Below are 22,592 nucleotides of genomic sequence, written 5' to 3' on the forward strand. Positions count from 1 at the left end.
AATAAGCAATTTAAGTCACTTTACAGTGTGCTAGCCAGACCTGGGCCAAATAAACAATTTAGGTCACTTTACAGTGTGCTGGCCAAATCTGGGCCAAGTCAGTATGTAAGATCTATTTTACTGGGTGTGGGCCACAATTGGCCCAGATTTAATAGTTTGATCCAATTTTTAGTGTGTGGACCAGTTTTGGGCCGGGGACCCAGCCAGAACTGGGCCAGAACTCAAGCAAATATGTGGCCCAGTGGTGGGCCAGGCAGATTTTGCTATCTGGGTTCCTTTATAATGTTGATTTATAGCCGCAGCAAATTTAGCTGCTTGTGCTATTGTGTATTATGTTGTGCTATCTGTTGATTATTATGTAAAGCTGCTTTGATACAATTACCAAATCGTGAAATGCGCTATATAAATAAAATTGAATTGAATTGTTTTGGTGCTGGTATGCTGGTGACCACCAGCTAAAGCAGCATCAAACCAGCATAGACCAGCATAATTTCCATGCTGGTTTGATGCTGTTTTTTAGCAGAGACAGCTGCTAAATAGGATGCAAAGCTTTGTTCCATATTCCGAAGCAGGAGGTGGCAGTAATGCACATACGATGGTTGCCAGCCGGCGTTAATACCCAAGCAGAGAAAAGGCAACTCTGGGAAAGTGAGGTAAAATAAGGGATTGTTGGCTTATTTCACACGTACACTAATGTTTTTAGAAAGTTGTTCCTCTGCTTCGTGAGAAAAAAACCCAACAATTCCACGTCAACTCGAACACGCGAAACCCCGGTGTGAAACACTGTCAAGAGCATGTTTCTGTAAAACAATACATGTCAGCCAATGATAGCTCGTTGTTATGTATAGCTTCAACCGGTTGTTGCATCAGGTAACATTTACATTTACAGTTTGTCATTTAGCAGACGCTTTTGTCCAAAGCGACTTACAAGTGAGGTAAACAATAAAAGCAATTATAGCAACACAAGAACAGCAATACATAAGTGCACTGAAAATAGTCTCATCAAGTCCAACACAATTTTTTTTCCTAAAGAAATGTAGAGATAAAGAGAAAGGTAAATAGAAAAAGAGATATAGAGAAAGGTAAATAGAGAAATAAGTAAGTCCGTTATGAGGAAGTGAGGTAATGACGGAAGAGATGGGTTTTTAAGCCGAGTCTTAGGCCCAATCTACGGTGGCCCTGAGGTGCAATTTTATTTACAAGATTTAAAACAAATTTACAAGTTTTTTAACAAATTTACAAGTTTTTTTTAACAAATTTAAAAAAAATTTAATAAATGTACAAGTTTTTCAACAAATTTACAATGAGTGAACACATTTACAAGTTTAACAAATTTACAAGTGTTTAAACAAATTTACAATGAGTAAATAAATGTACAAGTTTTTTAAACAAATTTACAATGAGCAAACAAAATTACAAGTTTTTTTTTAACATATTTACAATAAGTAAACAAATGTACAAGTTTTTTTTAACAAATTTACAAAAGTGTTTAAACAAATTTACAATGAGCGAACAAAATTACATGTTGTAAAACAAATTTACGTTTATTACGGAAAGGGTAGGTACAATACGCTGACGTCACGCATCCGAGACTCCGGTCACGTGGGAAGAAACCCGGAAGTATCGCCGTGAATCACATGAGAGTTGCAAATGCGATGTTGTGTATTAGGCTGTACATCATATTAACGTAAAGAGAGTGATAATATATATCCTTTCATCTATTACCGAGTGACTCAAAGGGATATTGGACCTTATTTTCAGGTAAGTGAAATAGCTTTAGTTAGCTAACGCTAGCTTTCCAAGTTGCACACGTTTCGGATGGCAGTTATCAAAATAATTCACTGACTTTCTCATTAGATTACAGACAACACGAGAGGGTGCTCCAAACTTTTTAATCAGGACTGCATTGTTTGTTCGCTTCCGGGGTTACATAGACTGAAACGGGGAAGCGTGACGAGTTTGTTTACATGGTGCTGTAAACTCCAACTACAGGAGGACACTTCAGAGGAATCAACATGGTGTGATTTTTTTTGTCAAAACCAGAACTGACTTCCGAATCCACCTGGAACGCATTTACTTTGATGGAGACAAATGGAAGTCAGTAAAAATTAAGTTGGACTTATTTTTTTTAACTAATGGCTGCCCAACAGCTTATAAAGCCAGGAACAACACACACACACACACTTCTAACAAACATGTTACGCACACATTAGAGACGTGTTAAGTAAATAACTGTACATTATTAGAACAACTATTTTACATTAAAGAAACTGCATTTCACTCATTGTTCAAAATATAGTTTTATTTATAAATGAAGTATGAAAAAAAAAATATATGTACATTTTTAGAACCAATCATATTTACATTAAAAGCCAATGGGTACTAATACACTTTTTTACACAGGGCCATGTAGTTTAATTTTTTTTTCCCTTAATAATAAAAGCCTTCATTTAAACTGCATGATGTGTTGTGTTATTTTCTTTGACTAATATTTAAATTTGTTTGATGATCTGAAACATAAAAGTGTGACAAATATCCAATAACATGAGAAATCTGGATGGGGCTAACACTTTTTCACACCACTGTTTATAAATTTGTTCCAATGTATATTTTCTATCTACTGTACAAATTGTAATAGTAAAGCAAAGTAAAAACATTTAAATGAAAAAAGTCTGTTTTTGGGATTAAAGGAATTTTTCACCCAATATATAGATGCATTTGCTTTTTCATTGGAACAGATTTGGAGAAATTCAGCATTACATTGCTTACAATTGGATCCTCTGCAGTGAATGGGTGCCGTGAGAATGAGAGTCCAAACTTTACACCTCTTGTGAAGTGAAAAGATGTTTGGACATTAGCCCATGTTATGCATATTCGACTGACTGTTGCCTTGGACAGATTAAAAGTCCTGTTTTTCCTGTGTTTTTAAACTATGATTGTGTTTATGGTGTGCAATATAGCGTGTGTTCATGTTTTGTGTGTAAAAAAACACAGTATTTTTCACACAATTACTTATCTCTATAGCACTGTTTTCACTGTTCTAAAATCGGGCTGATTTCTTCCTTGTTCTATGAAGTCCCTCCTTCAGAAATATATATCGAGTTTTGATTGTGTTTAGTGTGTTGTGATTTAACAGCAACTTAGCTTAGCAGAGCCATTTGAGCTTTGCTTGCGACTGACGTATTCCTGTGGGTGAGAGTTAGTAAAAAAAACTCTTCTTTGGATGTCATTCAATCGGGAAGTAGAGGGCTGTAGTCCAAACCGTCCGTTTGCTGTATGCTTTAAAAGGGAAATTCTATTAAAGAAAATATATCGCTTGGCATTGAATTTTGAGCTTTATAATTTACAGGTATTATTTATGCTCTAACAGCAACATTACACACTAACTAAAGTTTAAAAAATGGGATCAGGAAAAACGGGACCTTTAAACCTTACAGCTAAATCTGCGGAAAGAAGCCCCTGCCTCATACAGCAGAGAAACAAGAAAAACTGATCCAGGACACAAATGTTGCGAGCATGATGTTGTGCTCTTCCATAATAGGAGATGTTTCCAGGTAATCATGGTCTTGCAATGCCCCCAAACCACTGTTAGATCTGTGTATTGAGAAAGAGGAGAAAATTGCATGTAAAAAAAAAGATCAAGGAGGTCATAAGATTTATTTACATGTTTTAATTTTCATCAATGAATTGCTTAATTTTTTTCTCACTCTTCTCTTGTGTTCTGATCAGGAAACAAATGGTGGTCCTCCTCTTCTTCCTTTAGTGTTTCAACATCACAGACACACGCGAAATTAACATAATCATGATTTCAGTCTTGGCTATCTATCTATCTATCTATCTGACATAAATGTCAGTTTGCTTAGGCAACATTCGAGTATTTGTAATATGATAAAACATTACAGTACTATCACATTTAGAGAGGATTAAATGAAAATATAATTCATAGTATAAATTTTGGTAATTTTAACAAATCGTCTCATTACATAAAATCTTAATCTTTTAAAGATTATTCAGATTATATCATCGAACAAGTTAACGCACCCTTGATTCCTCTGAAGTGTCCTCCTGGGTTGAAGTTTACAGCACCATGTAAACAAACTCGTCACGCTTCCCCGTTTCAGTCTATGTAACCCCGGGAGCGAACAAACAATGCAGTCCTGATTAAAAAGTTTGGAGCACCCTCTCGTGTTGTTTGTAATCTAATGAGAAAGTCAGTGAATTATTTTGATAACTGCCATCCGAAACGTGTGCAACTTGGAAAGCTAGCGTTAGCTAACTAAAGCTATTTCACTTACCTGAAAATAAGGTCCAATATCCCTTTGAGTCACTCGGTAATAGATGAAAGGATATATATTATCACTCTCTTTACGTTAATATGATGTACAGCCTAATACACAACATCGCATTTGCAACTCTCATGTGATTCACGGCGATACTTCCGGGTTTCTTCCCACGTGACCGGAGTCCCGGATGCGTGACGTCAGCGTATTGTACCTACCCTTTCCGTAATAAACGTAAATTTGTTTTACAACATGTAATTTTGTTCGCTCATTGTAAATTTGTTGAAAAACTTGTACATTTATTTAAAAACTTGTAAATTTGTTAAAAAAAAAAACTTGTAAATTTGTTAAAAAAAACTTGTAAATTTGTTAAAAAACTTGTAAATTTGTTAAAAAAACTTGTAAATTTGTTTTAAATCTTGTAAATAAAATTGCACCACAGGGCCACCGTACCAATCCCATTTCTCTGTCTTTACCCCTTCCCCTTACCTAGGGATGGGAATTGATAAGAATTTAACGATTCCGATTCCATTATCGATGTTGCTTATCAATCCGATTCCTTATCGAGTCTCATTGGGTGAGGGAATAAGCACATATTTGTATGTTTGTATTAACTCGCTTTAATATCTGTTCAGAACAGAGTATACACAAATTATTAATAGCAACCTCAGAACAAACTTAGGTGAGCTACTTCTTAAAGTCCAGGGACCTATAGCCTAGGGCAGTGTTTCTCAACCAGTAAAACAGAACTAGACTGACATAAAACATGCAACTTTTGGTCATGCATGCATTTGTTATTTTCTTTTGAAAATACACGATGCTGGACAAAATACAGCAAATTAACCTACTAAAATGCAGAGGCATCTACTGTGGCAAACGGATGCAAACCCTTTACCACAAACTTAGTCACTGCTCGGTAGGGGTGGACACTACTTGAGTATTTTAGTTTCATTTTCCAAGCATCTGTGCTTCATCAGAGTGTTGTCTTGGGAATTTTTTTACTTTACTTTACTAAAAAATGTAAACTACATTCTAAAGCTTAGAATCATACTGTGTATTTCTTTTATATTGCATATTAAAATTGATTTAATACATAATTACATAAAAATGGTGTACTTTTACTTTTCTTGAGTAAAAGTACAAAAGTACTTTTTACTTAAAGGCGGAGTCCACGATGTTTGAAAAACGGTTTGGAGAAGGAGACGGGCCGACTACCAAAACACACTTATAGCCAATCAAATCAAATCAAATGCCGGGTTGCGTATGTGTGGGGCGGGTCTATCAACAGAAGGTCCAGATTCTATTGGGGTAGGGGCGTGTTTGTTTAGGTGATTTCAAATATCAACATTGGCTTACAAACATCGTGGACTCCGCCTTTAAGTAAAAGTAAAAAACATTACTAGATGTTTAATGTACTTAAATATTAAATATAAACCAAAAACTTGAAATTGTGAAATGTAGTGGAGTTAAAATTATGATAATATGCTTTGGAATGTATGTTTTCAAAAAAATTAAAAACACTGATAAAATACAAATACTTGAAAATGTACTTTTAAGTAGAAATACTTAAGTAGTGTCCACCTCTACTGCTCGGTGAAATTTGTTTATCCTCGCCTCAGTCATTTTATTCCTCCCTGCCTCTGTAAAAGGGGTAGCTAGAGGTGCAAGAGAGATACTTTCTGCACCCTCTGAGCCAGTGTGAGAGCCAGCCAAACTCTGGCTGTCATCAATTTGATGGACAATGACAACGGAGATTATCCGTATAGTAAAAGTTTACATAATGAAATGGTGCTCACATTAACATTAACACATAACCTTCGGCATTAATAACAGATGGCGTCCCGTTAGCTCTGCTGGTGCTTGACTCGCTGGTGTTGTTGTGTAATAGTGCATCAAACACGCGCCTGCAACCTCCTGCAACGCGACCGTAGTCGTATGTTCGCGTGAAATATAAGTTATTGATTCAACTGTTTCAGTGTTTCACGAAGCCTCGCTCTGCCCACCACTAAATATAACCAAACTTTGGATTGTTCTGCCTCAATGCAGTGTTTGCTGTGTTCTAAACCAAAACAACACAGCGTGTGTGTGTGACGTCATGACACATTTGCAACGAGCGGAACCGATAAGCGGAATCGTTAAGCAGGCATGCTAACGGTTCAAAGGAATCGATTCACTTCTCGATTCTCGATTCCCATCCCTACCCTTACCCCTACCCCTTAGTTTTGCACGTTCATGTGAGGGTAAGGGCCAATTGGGATAGCCCTTACTCCGGCAACGACCCCCGCCTTCCAAGTCTGGTGCTGCTAAGGGCGCAGCCACCAGACTTGCGAAGGATGATCTCCGTATAACGGTGCTGGGTCGGTCTGCTGGTTCGTCCAGCAGCTCCCAGCGCCCTGATCCGTTGCCAGCGGATTGGTACTTCGGGGGTGCCAGGGCTTCTCAGTCCTCGCCCCCGGTGCCCTTCTTCCCCGAGGTGCATGAAGAGCTGACGCGGTCGTGGAAAACCCCGTTTTCTGCCCGGAACCGGCCGTTTCAGCCTTCACCCCTTACCTCTCTCGAGGGTGGAGATGCCAGGGGGTATACTGGTATCCCGTCAGTGGAGCGGCCGGTCGCGATGCAGTTGTGTCCGGCCGGTGTCGCTTCCTCCTTCGGCGCTGACCGGTGCTGCTTACAAAGCCTGTGGGGAGGCAGCCTCTGCCCTGCATGCCATGGCATTGCTGCAGGTTCACCAGGCTAAGGCTCTGAGGGATCTGCACCCGGGAAGTCACGACTTGGCGCAGTTCTCCGAACTGCCGTCAGGCGTGCGATGTCTACCCTGGTAGTCTACCCTGGTAGACCAGGAACGCCATCTCTGGCTGTGTCTGGCGGACATGAAGGATGCTGATAAGACCCGGCTCCTGAATGCTCCGGTTCCCCAGACCGGCCTGTTCGGCGAGACGGTCGAGGAGTTTGCCCAGCAATTCTCCGCGGCCAAGAAGCAGACTGAGGCCATTGCTCAGATCATGCCGCGTTGGAAGCGTCCTGCGCCTGCCCCGTCCACGTCGGTGACTCAGCCTGCTCCTCCTATTGGCGAAGGACGCGATCGAGCCGGTCCCTCCAGCCGAGATGAGGTCGGGGTTTTACAGCCCTTACTTTATTGTACCCAAGAAAAGCGGCGGCTTGCGACCAATCCTGGACCTGCGTTCGCTGAATCGTGAACTTCACAGAATGCCGTTCAAAATGCTGACGCCCAAGCGCATATTTCCATGCATTCGTCCAAACGATTGGTTAGCATCCATCGACCTGAAGGACACGTACTTCCACATATCGATTCTCCCCCGGCACAGGCCGTTTCTCCACTTTGCGTTCGAGGGGCGAGCATACCAGTACAAAGTCCTCCCATTCGGGCTCTCTCTGTCGCCCCGTGTATTCACCAAAGTAGTGGAGGGGGCTTTAAAACCCCTGAGAGAGAAAGGTGTGTGCATTCTCGCGTATCTAGACTAGGGTTTAATATTTTCCCGAAAATTAGATCAAATCAAATCCCGGGAAAAGACGACCCATTTCCCGGGAATCCCGGGAAATAGCTGTTTTTTGCACAAGTAATGTATCAATATCATTCAAATATGCGTTCCCAACATGTTTTATATTATTTGTATCATTATTAGGGCAAGAAACACAGTTTATGTCCATATCAACAACGTTTTTTGCAATGATCAATTCTGCTGCGGATCAAGTGAGCTGCGTGCGTGACAGCCTGCCGTAGCGAAATGCCAGGTGGATTGTCTGTGACTTCTGAAAATCTTTAAAATTATAAAACTATAATTTAGAATAACTGAGGAATAATCACTCGAAGTTAAGCAACAATTTCTTTATTAGGGCAGGTATATTTCTCTTTTAAATAAATATAGGCTACAAGTTTTGACTACCCTAAATAAAGCAAACGACCCACAGAAAAATGCAACTGTGCACGGCAATAATTAAAGAAAGGGCCATGCCTATGTAGACTAAAACTGAATTTAAATAATAATTTAAAAAACTACAACAAAAGCATTAACACAAACAGTAACACTGCCGCAATAGGGCAATTTCGCGCAAAACTGTCACTTACAAGTTAAGCAACAATTTCTTTATTACGGCAGGTATATTTTTCTTTTAAACATAAAACAATTTTAACTGAATAAAAGCAAACGACCCACAGAAAAATGCAACCGTGCACGGCAATAATTAAAGACAGGGCCATGTAGACTAAAACTGAATTGAAATGATAATTTAAAAACTAAAACAAAAGCATAAACACAAACAGTAACACTGTTGCAATATGGCAATTTCGCGCAAAACTGTCACTCACAAGTTAAGCAACTATTTCTTTATTAGGGCAGATATGAAGAGTTTCGTTGCAAAACGAGATAAATCCATTTTTAACATTTTTGTCAAAACATGTTTAATATTATGTTATCATGTTATTATTTTGTTTTATGGTGCTACTTAGCCGTATTTGTTAAGTTATGAAGGTTTAAATCAAAACAAACCAACTGCAGTTGAATTGAAATAAATTGGAATGCACAACCAAAAAACGTGATTTCTGAACAATTAAAAAAACGGTGGTTATCTCGTTTTGCAACGAAACTCTTCATATATTTTTCTTTTAAACATAAATTTAAACTAAATAAAAGCAAACGACCCACAGGAATGTGCAACTGTGCACGGCAATATTAAAGACAGGGCCAGGCCTATGTAGACTAAAACTGAATTTAAATAATAATTTAAAAAAACTAAAACAAAAGCATAAACACAAACAGTAACACTGCCGCAATAGGGCAATTTCGCACAAAACTGTCACTTACAAGTTAAGCAACAATTTATTTATTAGGGCAGGTATATTTTTCTTTTAAACATAAACCAATTTTAACTGAATAAAAGCAAACGACCCTCAGAAATGTGTAAATGTGCACGGAAAGATTAAAGACAGAGCCATGCCTACGGTAAAACAGAATTAAAATAATAATTTAAAAACTAAAACAAACGCATAAACAGTAAAACTGCCGCAATAGGGCAACTACAAGCGAAAGTGTCACTCACATTATCAGCATTGCATTTCAAACCATTTTTATTTCTCACCTTGCCCTTCATTTATTTATTTTTTTTTGGAAATGTGCTTTTAAAAAGCAGAGAGCGTCGATGGACTCAGGCGGTTTCGTATTTTTGTAACAAATTGGCCGCAAATAGAGAACGCTCTCTCCGCCTCCACAGATATAGCCTGAATAGTGCTAAGAGCATTAAACAGCTGTTGCAGGTGGGTTGGTCTCCTTTTGGTGGCTTCGAAGAGGGAAAACTCTTTGTTTAGAATGCTCATGAAGTCACCGTCTTTCATTTCCTCTGAGGCTGGCTTAGTGGTCATTGAAAAAGCCAGCTGCAAATCTAATCTAGCGCACGTTTGTATAAAAAATATATATATATAAATTTCCCGTTTCCCGTCATAACTTTTCCCGGGAATCGGGAAATAGTCTTGATAAGATTTCCCGGGAATCCCGTTTCTCGGGATTAAACCCTAATCTAGACGATTGGCTAATAATAGCTCAAACACGTCAGACGCTGTGCGATCACAGAGATTTAACTTTAAAACACCTCGCCCTTTTGGGTCTTCGAGTCAACTGGGAAAAGAGCAAGCTTTGCCCCGTGCAGAGAATCTCTTTTCTCGGGATGGAACTGGACTCAATCGATTTGACAGCTCGTCTAACAGAAGCGCATGGACAGTCGATTCTGACTTGCCTGAATACATTCAAGAGCAAGAGCGCGGTCCCGCTGAAACAATTTCAGAAGCTCCTGGGGCATATGGCAGCAGCTTCGGCTGTGACACCGGCTGCTTCATATGCGACCGCTTCAGCATTGGCTTCACGATCAAGTCCCGAGGAGAGCGTGGTTGCGCAGCATTCACCGTGTTATCATTACACCTGCGTGTCGTCGCACTTTCACTCCGTGGTCAGACCGTGCGTTTCTCCGAGCCGGTGTGCCTCTGAGACAGGTCTCCAGGCATGCGATAGTATGCACAGATGATTTGGACACGGGGTGGGGGGCCACGTATGATGGGCTTGCGGCTTCGGGGGTCTGGACGGCACCCCAGCTGCATTGGCACATAAATTGCCGAGAAATGTGGGCTGTATATCTTGCGCTCGTCCGTTTCAGCAACGAGTTACGGGGCAAAGACGTATTAGTTTGCACAGACAACACTGCGACCGTGGCGTACATCAATCGTCAAGGCGGTTTACGCTCACGTCACCTGTCGCATCTTGCCCGTCACCTCCTCACTTGGAGTCAGAAGAATTTGAGGTCTCTTCGTGCCATTTACATTCCGGGCACGCTCAATGTAGAGGCGGATGCGCTCTCTCGGGCTGCACGTCCCGGCGAATGGCGGCTCCACCCCATAGCGGTTCAGCAGATTTGGAGATGTTTCGGCAAAGCGCAGATAGATCTGTTTGCTTCCCCAGAGACGACCCATTGTCGCCTGTTCTATTCACTAGCCGACGACTCGCTCGGCGTGGATGCATTGGCACACAGCTGGCAGCGAAACGTGCGCAAATACGCGTTCCCTCCAATGAGCCTCATTGCGCAAACCCTATGCAAAATCCGGGAGGACGAGGAGAGCGTGCTGTTGGTGGCACCGTATTGGACAATCAGGAGTTGGTTTCCAGAACTCTCTCTCCTCGCGACAGCCCCTTCTTGGAAGATTCCCCTGAGGAAGGACCTTCTTTCTCAACAAGAGGGCACATTATGGCACGGAAGATGTGAGTGATTTACCGCAAGAGGTATCTAACACTATTGCTGCTGCGCGAGCGCCATCTACGAGACAGGCTTACGTGCTTAAATGGAACCTGTTTGTCAACTGGTGTTCTTCCCAACGTGAGAACCCCCGAGAATGGCCGATTAGTGTTGTACTTTTGTATCTCCAGCGTTTTTTGGAGAATAGGCTGTCACCATCTACTATTAAGGTCGATATCGCTGCGATATCAGCTCACCATTCACCCGTAAACGGTAGGACAGTGGGTCAGCATGACCTGGTCATTAAATTTTTCAGAGGCGCTCGAAGGCTGAATCCTTCGCGTCCTCCCTCTATTCCTCCTTGGGACCTGTCCTTGGTGCTGAAATCACTCCAGGAAGCCCCAGTTGAGCCTCTGCATAGTGTGATTGTTAAATTTCTTACTATGAAGATGTTAACTCTCCTTGCTTTGGCTTCTGTTAAGAGGATAGGGGATATTCATGCATTTTCGATCGATGATTCGTGCCTTCAGTTCGGGCCAGCTGCATCCAGCGTAACACTGAGACCCCGGCCCGGCTTCGTGCCCAAATTTCCCACCACTCCTTTCAGAGATCAGGTGGTAAACCTGCAAGCGCTGCCTTTGGAGGAGGCAGACCCAGCCATGGCTTTGTTGTGCCCTGTTCGTGCACTACGTGTGTATATAGACAGGACGCAAAGCTTTAGGACCTCAGATCAGCTCTTTGTTTGTTACGGTGGTCAGCAGAAAGGAAAAGCTGTCACCAAGCAGAGAATGTCCCATTGGATTGTGGATAGTATAGCCCTTGCATATCAAAAGCAAGACGTGCCTTGTCCATTTAATTTACGTGCTCATTCTACATGCAGTGTGGCATCATCTTGGGCATAGGCTCGCGGTTCCTCGCTAACGGATATTTGTAGAGCTGCAGGCTGGGCGACACCTAATACGTTCACAAGATTCTATAGTGTTTGTGTCGAGCCGGTATCCACTCTGGTTCTTTCTGTTAACTAGTTAAGAACACAGAGGGTCGGCTTGCGTGTCGGCTTGGAGCCTTTATTTTGGTGCTGCACATTTGCATCATTATGGAAGGCCGTCGATGCAAAAACGTCAAAAAAACAGTTTTTGCCTCTCCTCCACCGCCTTGATAGCCGATGTTGCGGAGCATCCTCTGTCAACCTATCACTGATGGATCCTCTGTAATCCTGTGTAGGCTAGGCGTCCACATTTGCCCCGTACGTGGGGTTCATTTGTGTGTATAGTCCATGGGGTTCTAATCCTCCACGTTTTTCCTTAGCAGAGCCTGCTATGCATCTCTCTGCATACCATGTACTGTTCAGAGACTTTTTTGAGCTACCTGTCGGTTGTTTCATATATTTTTATGCCATCCATTTAACCTTCTTAGGGGATGGCGGCGCCGGCATTATGCAAATACCTGCATGCCAAATTCATTGGCGTTTTCATAGTTTCTCGAAGTAGATAGGTCACTCGCGAAGCGGTTCCCAATTCGTCGGTCACGACGTGACGTCTCCATTCCCTTCCTTCAGGGAACGAGGGTTACATACGTAACCGAGACGTTCTTTAACGTACTTTACGTAATGACGTCATTCGCATCTAAAGGTCTTTACACACCGGGACGTTTTTCGGGCGCGTTTATCGTCGACGTTTAACGTCTCGTGACTCAAGAACGAGCGCCAATGTGAGTGCGCACACCCACGCGAAAAGCGCGACGCGCAAAAGCGTCATTTTCAGAAAAACGCCTCGGACGCGTTTTTTTGGTTTGACGCGCCGCGTTAAAAGTTGGCCGACCAATGAGATTGGCGCTTTTGTTCACGTGCCTGGCGCTGCTGAAGTTCCAATAAAACACGACTTGGTGGCGCTCAAGCACAAAATGGTCTTGCGGAGCACGTGGAACAGGTAAACACCCAAAGAAGATGCATCGAGGCTGTGGAGGTTTATGAAGGTGTCGGAGTTCCTCACATCATCAACTGAATTTCGAAGGTAACATATATACATTAGAACATTACAATACATAGCTGTGTGGGCCATATGATTAGATTAAACTTTATTGTCATTACACAAGCACAAGGCAACGAAATGCAGTTAAGGTCTAACCAGAAGTGCAAAAGCAGTATAAAAAGTGCAGGATATCAATAATAATTGCATAGGTGCAGGATTATGTAATACGATGTAAACACTTACTATGTATGGGTGGTACTATGAACATAATATACAGAAATGTACAAATGGATATGTACATAATAAACTAAACAGAACAGTAGTGAAATTAATATTTAAGTAGTGCATTAATTAATTTGTATTGTAGTCAGTTAAGAGTGCAATGGCTTAAGTTATTGTGAATAGTTATTCTAATATTCAGTACACAGGGGTGCAAACGATGCAATTCAAGTAGTCCTGCAGTGCAAATGAACAGGGAGTATGAAATAGACAGTCCAGTAGTGTATTGAACAGACCAGTAGTGCAAATCTACATTATAACTGTGCAAGTAATAAAAAAAATGATTATTGGTGCATTACATTACGATATGTAATGCACTGACATTGAACACTTCATACCATGGCATGTTCCCTGTACACCGTGATATCACATGTTTTGTTGTTTGCACCATAGTATTTCATTGTGTGTAACTGGAACCTGTTGTACACAAACGTGGACAATTACACTGCTTCATGTTCAAAGAAAAATATTTGGTTATTATATTCATTGCTTTTTCCTAACCCCAAATAGCTTGGAGAAATCTAAAATGCAAGCCAAACCAAAGGTGGGGTTTTAGGTGGTTAATTTGTGTTCTGTGTATAGGTAACATCTGCTGCATTTGTTCAGCCAGATAAAATACCATGAATCTAAATTACATTTGTAATCAAATATTGACCTCATGGATGTCGTGGCATGGCCCTCAGTGTGAAAGATTGTTTCTGATGAAAACTAAATTTATCTTTACAGTGTTCACAGCAATATTTCTGCTAAAATGATGTGAGCAAAAGTGAGGAGGCCCCAGCAAGCACTCTTCAGGATCATCCAGCACCAGCCGTGACAAGGTCCAATCTAAACAAAAGAAAACAGTCCGAGACGAACCTCTGGAGATGTACCTCTTATCAAAAGATGCTAAAGGGAAAAAATTGAAAGCGAAGCACAGAAGAGAGAAAGAAGAGCACAGAAGGAGCGCTCTGCCAGTTTTGGGTCACACCTATAGATGTTTATTATATACCATTATATTTAGTTATTTTTTTAATGTTTATACATTCAAGAAATACAGTTGAACATGTACATTTCATAGATATGTTTATTTACACTACAGTTCACTTAGACTTCTATCATTGTGACTTATTTGCTCTACAGCTCTGCCAGTTCTTGTTCACACAAATTAATGTTTATTATATACCATTTTACTTATGTATTTTAAGTGTTTATTCGTTTAAGAAATACATTTGAAAATGTCTAATTTCTAAATGTTGATTTGCACTATCGTTCAGTTGCACTACAGTCATTGTGACTTTTCTGGAGTGGACCAACATTTCTGAATCCTGTTTTATTTAATTTAAACTGTCATGTCTCTGATTGTTATTGCAAACTGCAGTTCATTCACAAAAATAAATGTTTAATTAAAAAAACTAATTGTAAATAACGTGACATTTTGGCACGATGCTTGTACATTAGTATTGTTGACCTTTTATTGTAATAACTACATACCTAATTACTGCATCATTATATTTATAGGCAACACTTACCAATTTGCAGGAGTATTAAAATTTTTGGGCACAACAAAAATGGTGGTTCCTTGTTCTACCCACCCAACCTCTATAAAACGAGTATATTGGTTAAAAAGAGAACTTAAATCTTTAGCCAAATCACAAAATACAATACATTTGGCAAGAAATTTGAGAAAATTGTTAACAGAGAAAACGCTTGTAAAAGATTTGTTAAAAGTACACACATCGGATCACCCATTACCTTATATTTTGTGAAAGAGTTTTAATTTTGATATAACGTGTTCTATCAAAAATAGTTAATTTTATCTGGAGATGCTGATATATTAACTGATGATAAAAGAATCGAATCAAATAGATTTCATTTAAAAATGTATTCAAGTTCACGGAGATATTGTTTGTACAAAGATTATATATTCAAGAGCCATGTTTGTTTGTTTGCCCGTTAACCAAAAATCGTATATGAATGGTTATTGACTACACGCGAGTGGCTCTCTTCTTCTGTGTGACAAGTGAGTGTCGGAACAGACGCATAACGTCTCGCAGCGCCGCCCTGTGTACCGGCATATATCTGTTTTGTATTAGGCGCCATCTAGTGTCCAGGGAGTGAAATTGCACCTCACTCGGCTCAGCGCCGGTAAAAATCGTTTGGGTGTGAAAGCAGAAAAACGTGACGTTAAACGTCGACGATAAACGCGCACGAAAAACGTCCCGGTGTGTAAAGACCTTAATTCTATCATCCAGGAGGGTAAAATACATTAAAAAAAACAAAAATTCCAACTAAAGCACATTCAAAAACTTTTAACAGAAATCATGATCAAGCTCATAACAACTTAAAATATAATCTGCACACGCACAACTAACAAATACATTTTAGTCAAAACGGTGTTTAATATAATTAGCTGTTCCATGCATATTTCGCGTAAGTTTTATGGTAAAATTAAATAAACTTACTTTATGTCTGTCAATCATATTAGTTCATGTAGGCTATAGTATTAGCACAGCAACTCACTGATGTCCGTACTGTTTGGCTCACGCTAGCTCAGTATCCACAGTTCTTTGATTAGTTCTTTTGGACGCGTCCGATAGAAACTGTTCTCAAATCAGGGAACTGGTGACTCCATAAATGCAGCAACCTGTTCCTGACTCGAGAGTCGCTGTATTGTGCTTTTCAGTATGTTTGTTGCGCATGCTCAGTATCAACAAAATTCACCATGTCTCGGTTCAGTCAGTGATACTGTTGGGGAGAGCTTCTACGAGTTAAGATACGGATTACTCTCTCTTCATTAGAATCGGAATGACTGTCGAGCACATCTGAAAGTGAGTAACTTGTGGATCATTGCTGTCTCGAGACACAAACTTTTTAAACGATTCAGTTTCATTTTATTTAAGCAGGGACAATGCACAAAATTAACATTAACCTTGTATAAGAACAAGGAGAGATGCCTTGTGCCAGGTTGTAGCACAAGTGCTATTTTCCGCCTGTAGTCCCTAAAGAACGATTCGTTCATGAACTGGACATCACTACCCTGTAGCTTTCCTGTGCAAATTCATAGCTGATGAGTTTAACCCAGACAGCATTGCGGAGAAAATAATCCAACGTATTTAACAGAGTGTGCGTCATGGCACACTCACATTTTACTTTACTAACGTTATATAGAACCGTATCCCAGTGTGATTGTCCTGAGCCCCAGACTGGCTGACCTGGCTGCATAGAGCACATGCATGCGCGCCCACACACAAAAGCAAAACGTCTTCGCATTGGATAAGAACACATTATCTCATAAATAATAAGCAGACACCGACACTCATTGATGTACTATAGTGATTTGCCACGTCACAGCCCATGACGTTGACAAGATATGGAGTTTAAACCAGGAAGAAAAAATATAAAAAAGCTTAAAATTTACTAGTTTTCTCCTAATGTTAAAATTAACAGGTGCTAACATTGTCTTCTACGATGTGTAACACAACTAATACCCCATTCACACAGACCTTTGGTCCCAGAAAATACCCAGAAAATTGCCAGACAAGCATCTGTGTGAACACAAACACGTCCCGTAAATCTTCTGAGATTGTTGTTGGAAAGAGGACCTAGTAAGATACACGGAAAACCCTGTGAGAACAAGAAGCCGAAACAATGCCATAATGGGCGTGTCGTAGTGAGGACACGCATGTCATGGCAACATGAAGTTAGTTCAACTCTTTAAAATGAGGGATTTACAACATTCACAACGAGACATGTCAGCAAACTGAACTGATGCAGATATCATGTAAGTTAGCTCGTCACTTACCATAACCGATATGAGGTGGAGATCATTCAGCAGCATAAAAGAATATTGTGTCACATGCTCATTTGATAAACAAATAATAAACAAATAAACAAAAATAATAAACAAAAATGCTTATAATAAACAAAAATGCCTGCGCGTCATCCCAACAATATCGTTCAGCTCCTCAAAACTTTCAATTCAATTCAATTTTATTTATATAGCGCTTTTCACAATTTGGTAATTGTTTCAAAGCAGCTTTACATAATAGATGCAGTGAAAAGCACAGAAAATCGACAGAAAGCACAACATAATACACGATAGTACAAGCAGCTAAATTTGATGAGGCTTTAAATCAACATTATAAGCGAACGTATTACTAATGTAACGTATAGAAGTTAAGCCCAAGAAGGCTGCTGATTGTTAATATGCATTTAAAACGAGGGTTTTAAATGCATATTAACAATCACGATGAGAAATGTCTGAAAACTGTATTAAAGCAGAGATCAGGGAGCTCGTTAAATATCCACTCTGAAGCGGAGAATTGCACGTCACATGCTCCTTTTTAGTCTTATCATAAACAAAAATGCACGTGGTTTCTGGAGAAATAATAAATAATATGCAAACTTCAGATGCTGCATAGAAGATAAGGCAGGACTTTAAACAGGTCACGTGTCTTTCTGGGACCTTGTAGATGCCGGCAAGTCATGGTAGTGTAAATGAACACAGCATAGAACTGCACGTCACACGCTCCTTTTTAGTCTTATCATAACCAAAAATGTACGTGGTTTCTGGAGAAATAATAAATAATATGCAAACTTCAGACGCTGCATAGAAGATAAGGCAAGACTTTAAACAGGTCATGTGTCTTTCCGGGACCTTGTAGATGCCGGCAAGTCATGGTAGTGTAAATGAACAAAAAAATCTAACGATCCCGGCAAAATCCAGGATGCATTTTCCGTGTGTTTTCCGGAATATCTGTGTGAAAAGGGCTTAACTCTGTTCACATCTAAAAAAATGTTGGTTAGTGATTCATGACGCTTTAAGTACATGTACCTCTGAATCTCACAAGAAATAGTCCAACATCCCGGTAATTCTCGCCTACCCTTTTATGTATACTGAGGTTTTGGACATACTACTTGTTCGCCAACTGCTTTTTGTCTACTATATAGAATGAAAGTATGCGGTTTCCGATGCAGCCAATGTGTCCTTTATTAATCACATATCATGCCTATTTTTACACCTATAAATAGTTAATGCAAAGCAATAAATGCTGATCTGTTATTAATGATGAGCCTCTTTTGTAAGTTGGTATGCGACTACAGCAGTGCCATTATGCTCATTATGAACAGGGTCACTGCAGCATTTATATGTTTACAGCAATCAGACTGATCGTTAACACCTTGCCAAATCACAGCATGAATGTAACATCCTCCTCCCAAGATAAAATTTTGAAGACGAAAATGTAAGCTAATAGGCGAACAAATTTTTCTTCATGCCGGTTTGATATGAACATCACTATAGTTAGGACTGATAACAAGTAGGCTAATGATTGTGAGAAAGCTTAATGGATGTATTTACAGATTTTGACATTTGATAAAATATGCCAAATACTATTGTCAAGGATAACAGATGAACCCAAGATCAGACCACAAAGGGGTTAACAAAAGACTTCATGAAAATAAACAAGAAAACAAAAGCATACATGGAGGCAAACACATGAAACATGCACTTCACAATAAAAGACTGGAAACTAAACTTGACTATAAACTTTGACATATAAACTAGACTAGACTTGGTAGTTACAGAATGGACAAAACAGCACAAAACGAACATGCACAGGACTATGAACACAAGGGTATTAAATAAGAGAAACAAAACAAGAAAACAAGTGTAAACAGGCGAGGGGAATAAACTAATGATGAATAATTAACAGGGAAAACGAGGGAGCGGGGACTAGAGACAAGACACCGAAGGCACATGACCCGACATGCAAGGTCATGAGCCTTCACAAAGAACATGAGGCTGTCAGAACCCTGCCACAATGAACTAGATACAGACATAAAACAAGACTTTTGGCAGGATCCTGACAACTATGTATATAACTAGTTGTTTACACTGTGTTCTGCAGGTATCTAATTTTAGAGTTTTTGGTGCTATCCTGTATTTCATGCAGGAATCGTTACTCACATTTACGTTCTACAACCTGACTTCAGTTCACCAACTCACCATCTGTGTTACCATCTGTATTCCCCTTTTCTCCAGAATATGCGTATAAACGGCTCAAAGTTTATTTACAGGTGTACAAATTCTCCTGTCAGGTTAGTTTTTCATAGATCACAAACCTTTGCATGGAAAGTGGCCATGTTCATAAATAAGACTCCCGATCCCTACCTGAATGAACATGCATTTTACTTGATGAAAACAAAACTTAAGGTAGAAACATCCAGGAATGGATAACAGCTGACGACAGCTGTAATCAAGGCTTGTCAAACCATCACAAAGGAGGAAACCCAGTCTTCAGTGATGTCTATGAGTTCCGAACTTCAAACAGTGATTGTATGCAACGGATTCTCAACGAAATGTTAAAAATGTATTTATGATTATATTAATTTATCCAAATACATTTGAGCCACTTAAAATGGGGAACTGTGTATAAAAAATAGTGGTAATTCCTAAACTTTCACATGATATTTTTGTTTAACCCATATGGTAAGCTTAAAATTAGGCCTGGCAAACTCGACTCCTTTTAAGGATCGGGGTTATTGTGAGTCACTCACTAAAGTGATCCTGGTTGTGTGAGTCATTTGAATCACTTGAGTCAGTATTGCTAAATCGCCAGGGAAACTCAGTACAGTACTTGTAACCGGCTGATCCACGCGACTCGAGATTCTCAGAGTCGGAAACATTGCAGACTCACAGACCATGGGACTCGCTCTACAGATCCACTAACCGGCTGATTCGCGTGGATCAGCCGGAGCCGGTTAGTGGATCTATAGAGCGACTGAAGTCTCCTCAAAAGCAAATCCACAACAAAAGCCTTTCACTTCTGAGATAACATGCTTATAGGTTTTAGGTTTGGTGTGTATGGTTGACCATTTAAAAAAAATATGCCTAATAATAATAGCATAATAATATAGAAAAAAACTGTGTCCTGCTTATGTAGACCCCAGAGCCGGAGATCAGCCGGTTACGAGTTGAGAGATTCTCGAGTCAGAGCAGATTCGCAGGTCTCTCGAGTTTGCAATGTTTCCGGCTCTGAGTGAGAATCTCGGATCAGTTACGAGTCAGCAGATCAGCCGGTTACGAGTGGATCTGTAGTGCGAGCGAAGTCTCATAAATAATGTTGAAAGAGGTTTGTGTGTGTGGTGGCACTGTTTATGGTTTTACATTGAATTGTAGTAGGACTCAACTAATCCGGGTTAATGACACTAGAGACTTGCGACTCATGAGTTAATTTAACGATCCGGGTTAAAGATTTGAGTGAGTCATGACTCAAACAGGTCTACTTAAAATTCAATGGTCATTGTATTAATTGTGGGCAATTTAAAGTTGTGAAACTGCAATAGGATAGTGCAGATTAAGTCCTAATAGAGGGCACCTTAAAAACAACGAGTAGTTATACGAGCAAGTTTGGTGGTACAAAATAAAACGTAGCGCTTTTCTAAGCGGATTTAAAAGAGAATCTATATTTTATGGCGTAATAGCACTTTTGGGAGTACTTCGACTCGGCGCAGTAACACCCTCCCTCTCCCATTATGAGAGTGAGAAGGGGAGCAGACTTTTCAGGCGAGTCAAAGTACTCCCAAAAGTGCTATTACGCCATAAAATATAGTTCCTCTTTTAAATCCGCTTAGAAAAGCGCTACGTTTTATTTTGTACCACCAAACTTGCTCGTATAACTACTCGTCTTAAATAGGAAAAACGTTGATGTGTTTGGTCACGTCTAACTTTATCTCTAAATGGTACCATTGAATGAATGGGGCTAAGCTAAATGCTATCGAAGCGTCGCAGCGCGCTCCAGCGCTTACGTGCACGCACACAGATGATAGAGGGATGTATCAACAATTCTTAGTTAAGGTAATAACATATTTTAATATTGAAAATGAGTAGACTATTCCTTTAAGGAAAGCTGGATAGAAGACCAGAAACGTGTAAAGGATACAAGTATGTATATTGCCCTGCCACTCATCTCATTACAATATGCTATCTGGATATAAATTATTGTATATGTATGTATCTTATGCCTAGAATTAGTTAAGGGGACTGATTCTTTGGTTCATAACTTTTTTTCTGAAATCAACTGCATAGAGTTAAGTCTATTTAGTATTTTTTAGTAATGCAGTTATTTTGGGAAAAATTTTAATAATTGCCCTGAATGACTAGACTCATTTTTTTTATACATTTTTATTGCTGGCTTATTTTAAGGAAAGTGTAGTGCATGCTAATGGTATGGCTATGGTAAAGTATAATCTCCTATTTTGATCTTCAATGTCCTATTTTCCTCTCTTCTGACATACACAAACATGTTAACCAAATAATAAAAATTAGCTCATAAAAGCAAACAGAATAGCTTTAGTTCTTCAAACATATTTTTATTGAACTTTATTTATGCAAAGCAGAGGAAAAAAATGAAAATGTATGTATTACACAATTAAATAAGAGGGAGTACACAAGAGCAGTTCACAAAAACATGACTACAAATAGGCCTAATACAGGCAACCACCAAGGAGGTAAATTGTTAAAGCCAACTTAGGGTCTAATCACATCAAACGTTTTTTAAATGTTTGGAAACGCAAGGCGCGACGCACTGCTTTTTTTTAATATTGCTAGGCAACCACTGAGTCAGCTGTCTTGTCAATCAAATATTGAAGTGTAAGCGCTCTTTTGCTGTTAACCAGGGGCGGAGCGAGGGGGTGGCTTCTGGGGCTCAAGCCCCGAATGTTTTGTCAAAAGCCCCGAATCTTTTCAGATCTGTAAAAATGAATTCATCCAGTACCCTAGGTGGCGGCGTTCAGTTTTAAACGCCCCAGTCCCCCACTCCAGGCAACAAATGAGAGATTGAAGTTGAAGGCAAATTAATATGCTGAATCTCACCACAGTAAACACATTTTCAAAATGTTTATTATTACAGTGCCTTCGTTATTACTGTAAAAGTGTATATTAATAGTTAATTGATGTAAATACTAAATAACGTCAACTAATGTATCTGCATGGCTAATGGCTACTGTTAGCATTCTGATCTATTCTGCCTGCTCTGCTGCTGCTGCACACTGTCATTAGGTGTGTTCGAGATCATCCGGCGCTGCGCAGACCGATCAGCGAGGTTTGCCGCTTGCAGTCGTGGGAGGAACTCAAGACGGAGCCGTCAAGCCGGACACCTGCTGCTTGCCGTAGTGACCTGTGTGCCGTGTTTCCTTGTTTTTAATAGCAAATGAATTAGATGCCTTTTAATAAAAAGTTGCAGCTAGAAACATTTTATATAGAATATTTTAATTGCTGCTTATACTGTATACCCGAAAATAACAGGAAACAAGCATATATTATTAAAATACCAATAGAGTTTGT

The 22,592-nt window shown here is 39.8% G+C and overlaps 1 long non-coding RNA gene across 1 annotated transcript; it reads right to left on the reverse strand.

Annotated features, from left to right (window-relative positions):
- Nucleotides 1-2,587: 2,587 nt before the first annotated feature.
- On the reverse strand, nucleotides 2,588-4,729 carry LOC129418278 (uncharacterized). Its single transcript, XR_012370482.1, has 4 exons — nucleotides 4,296-4,729; nucleotides 4,042-4,199; nucleotides 3,708-3,757; nucleotides 2,588-3,594 (listed from the first exon to the last, which is right to left on the reverse strand). It is a non-coding gene; the product is annotated as an uncharacterized lncRNA (long non-coding RNA).
- Between the last annotated feature and the right edge of the window lie 17,863 nt (nucleotides 4,730-22,592).

Source organism: Misgurnus anguillicaudatus, chromosome 7 (assembly GCF_027580225.2).
Source record: "Misgurnus anguillicaudatus chromosome 7, ASM2758022v2, whole genome shotgun sequence".
Taxonomy (NCBI): domain Eukaryota; kingdom Metazoa; phylum Chordata; class Actinopteri; order Cypriniformes; family Cobitidae; genus Misgurnus; species Misgurnus anguillicaudatus.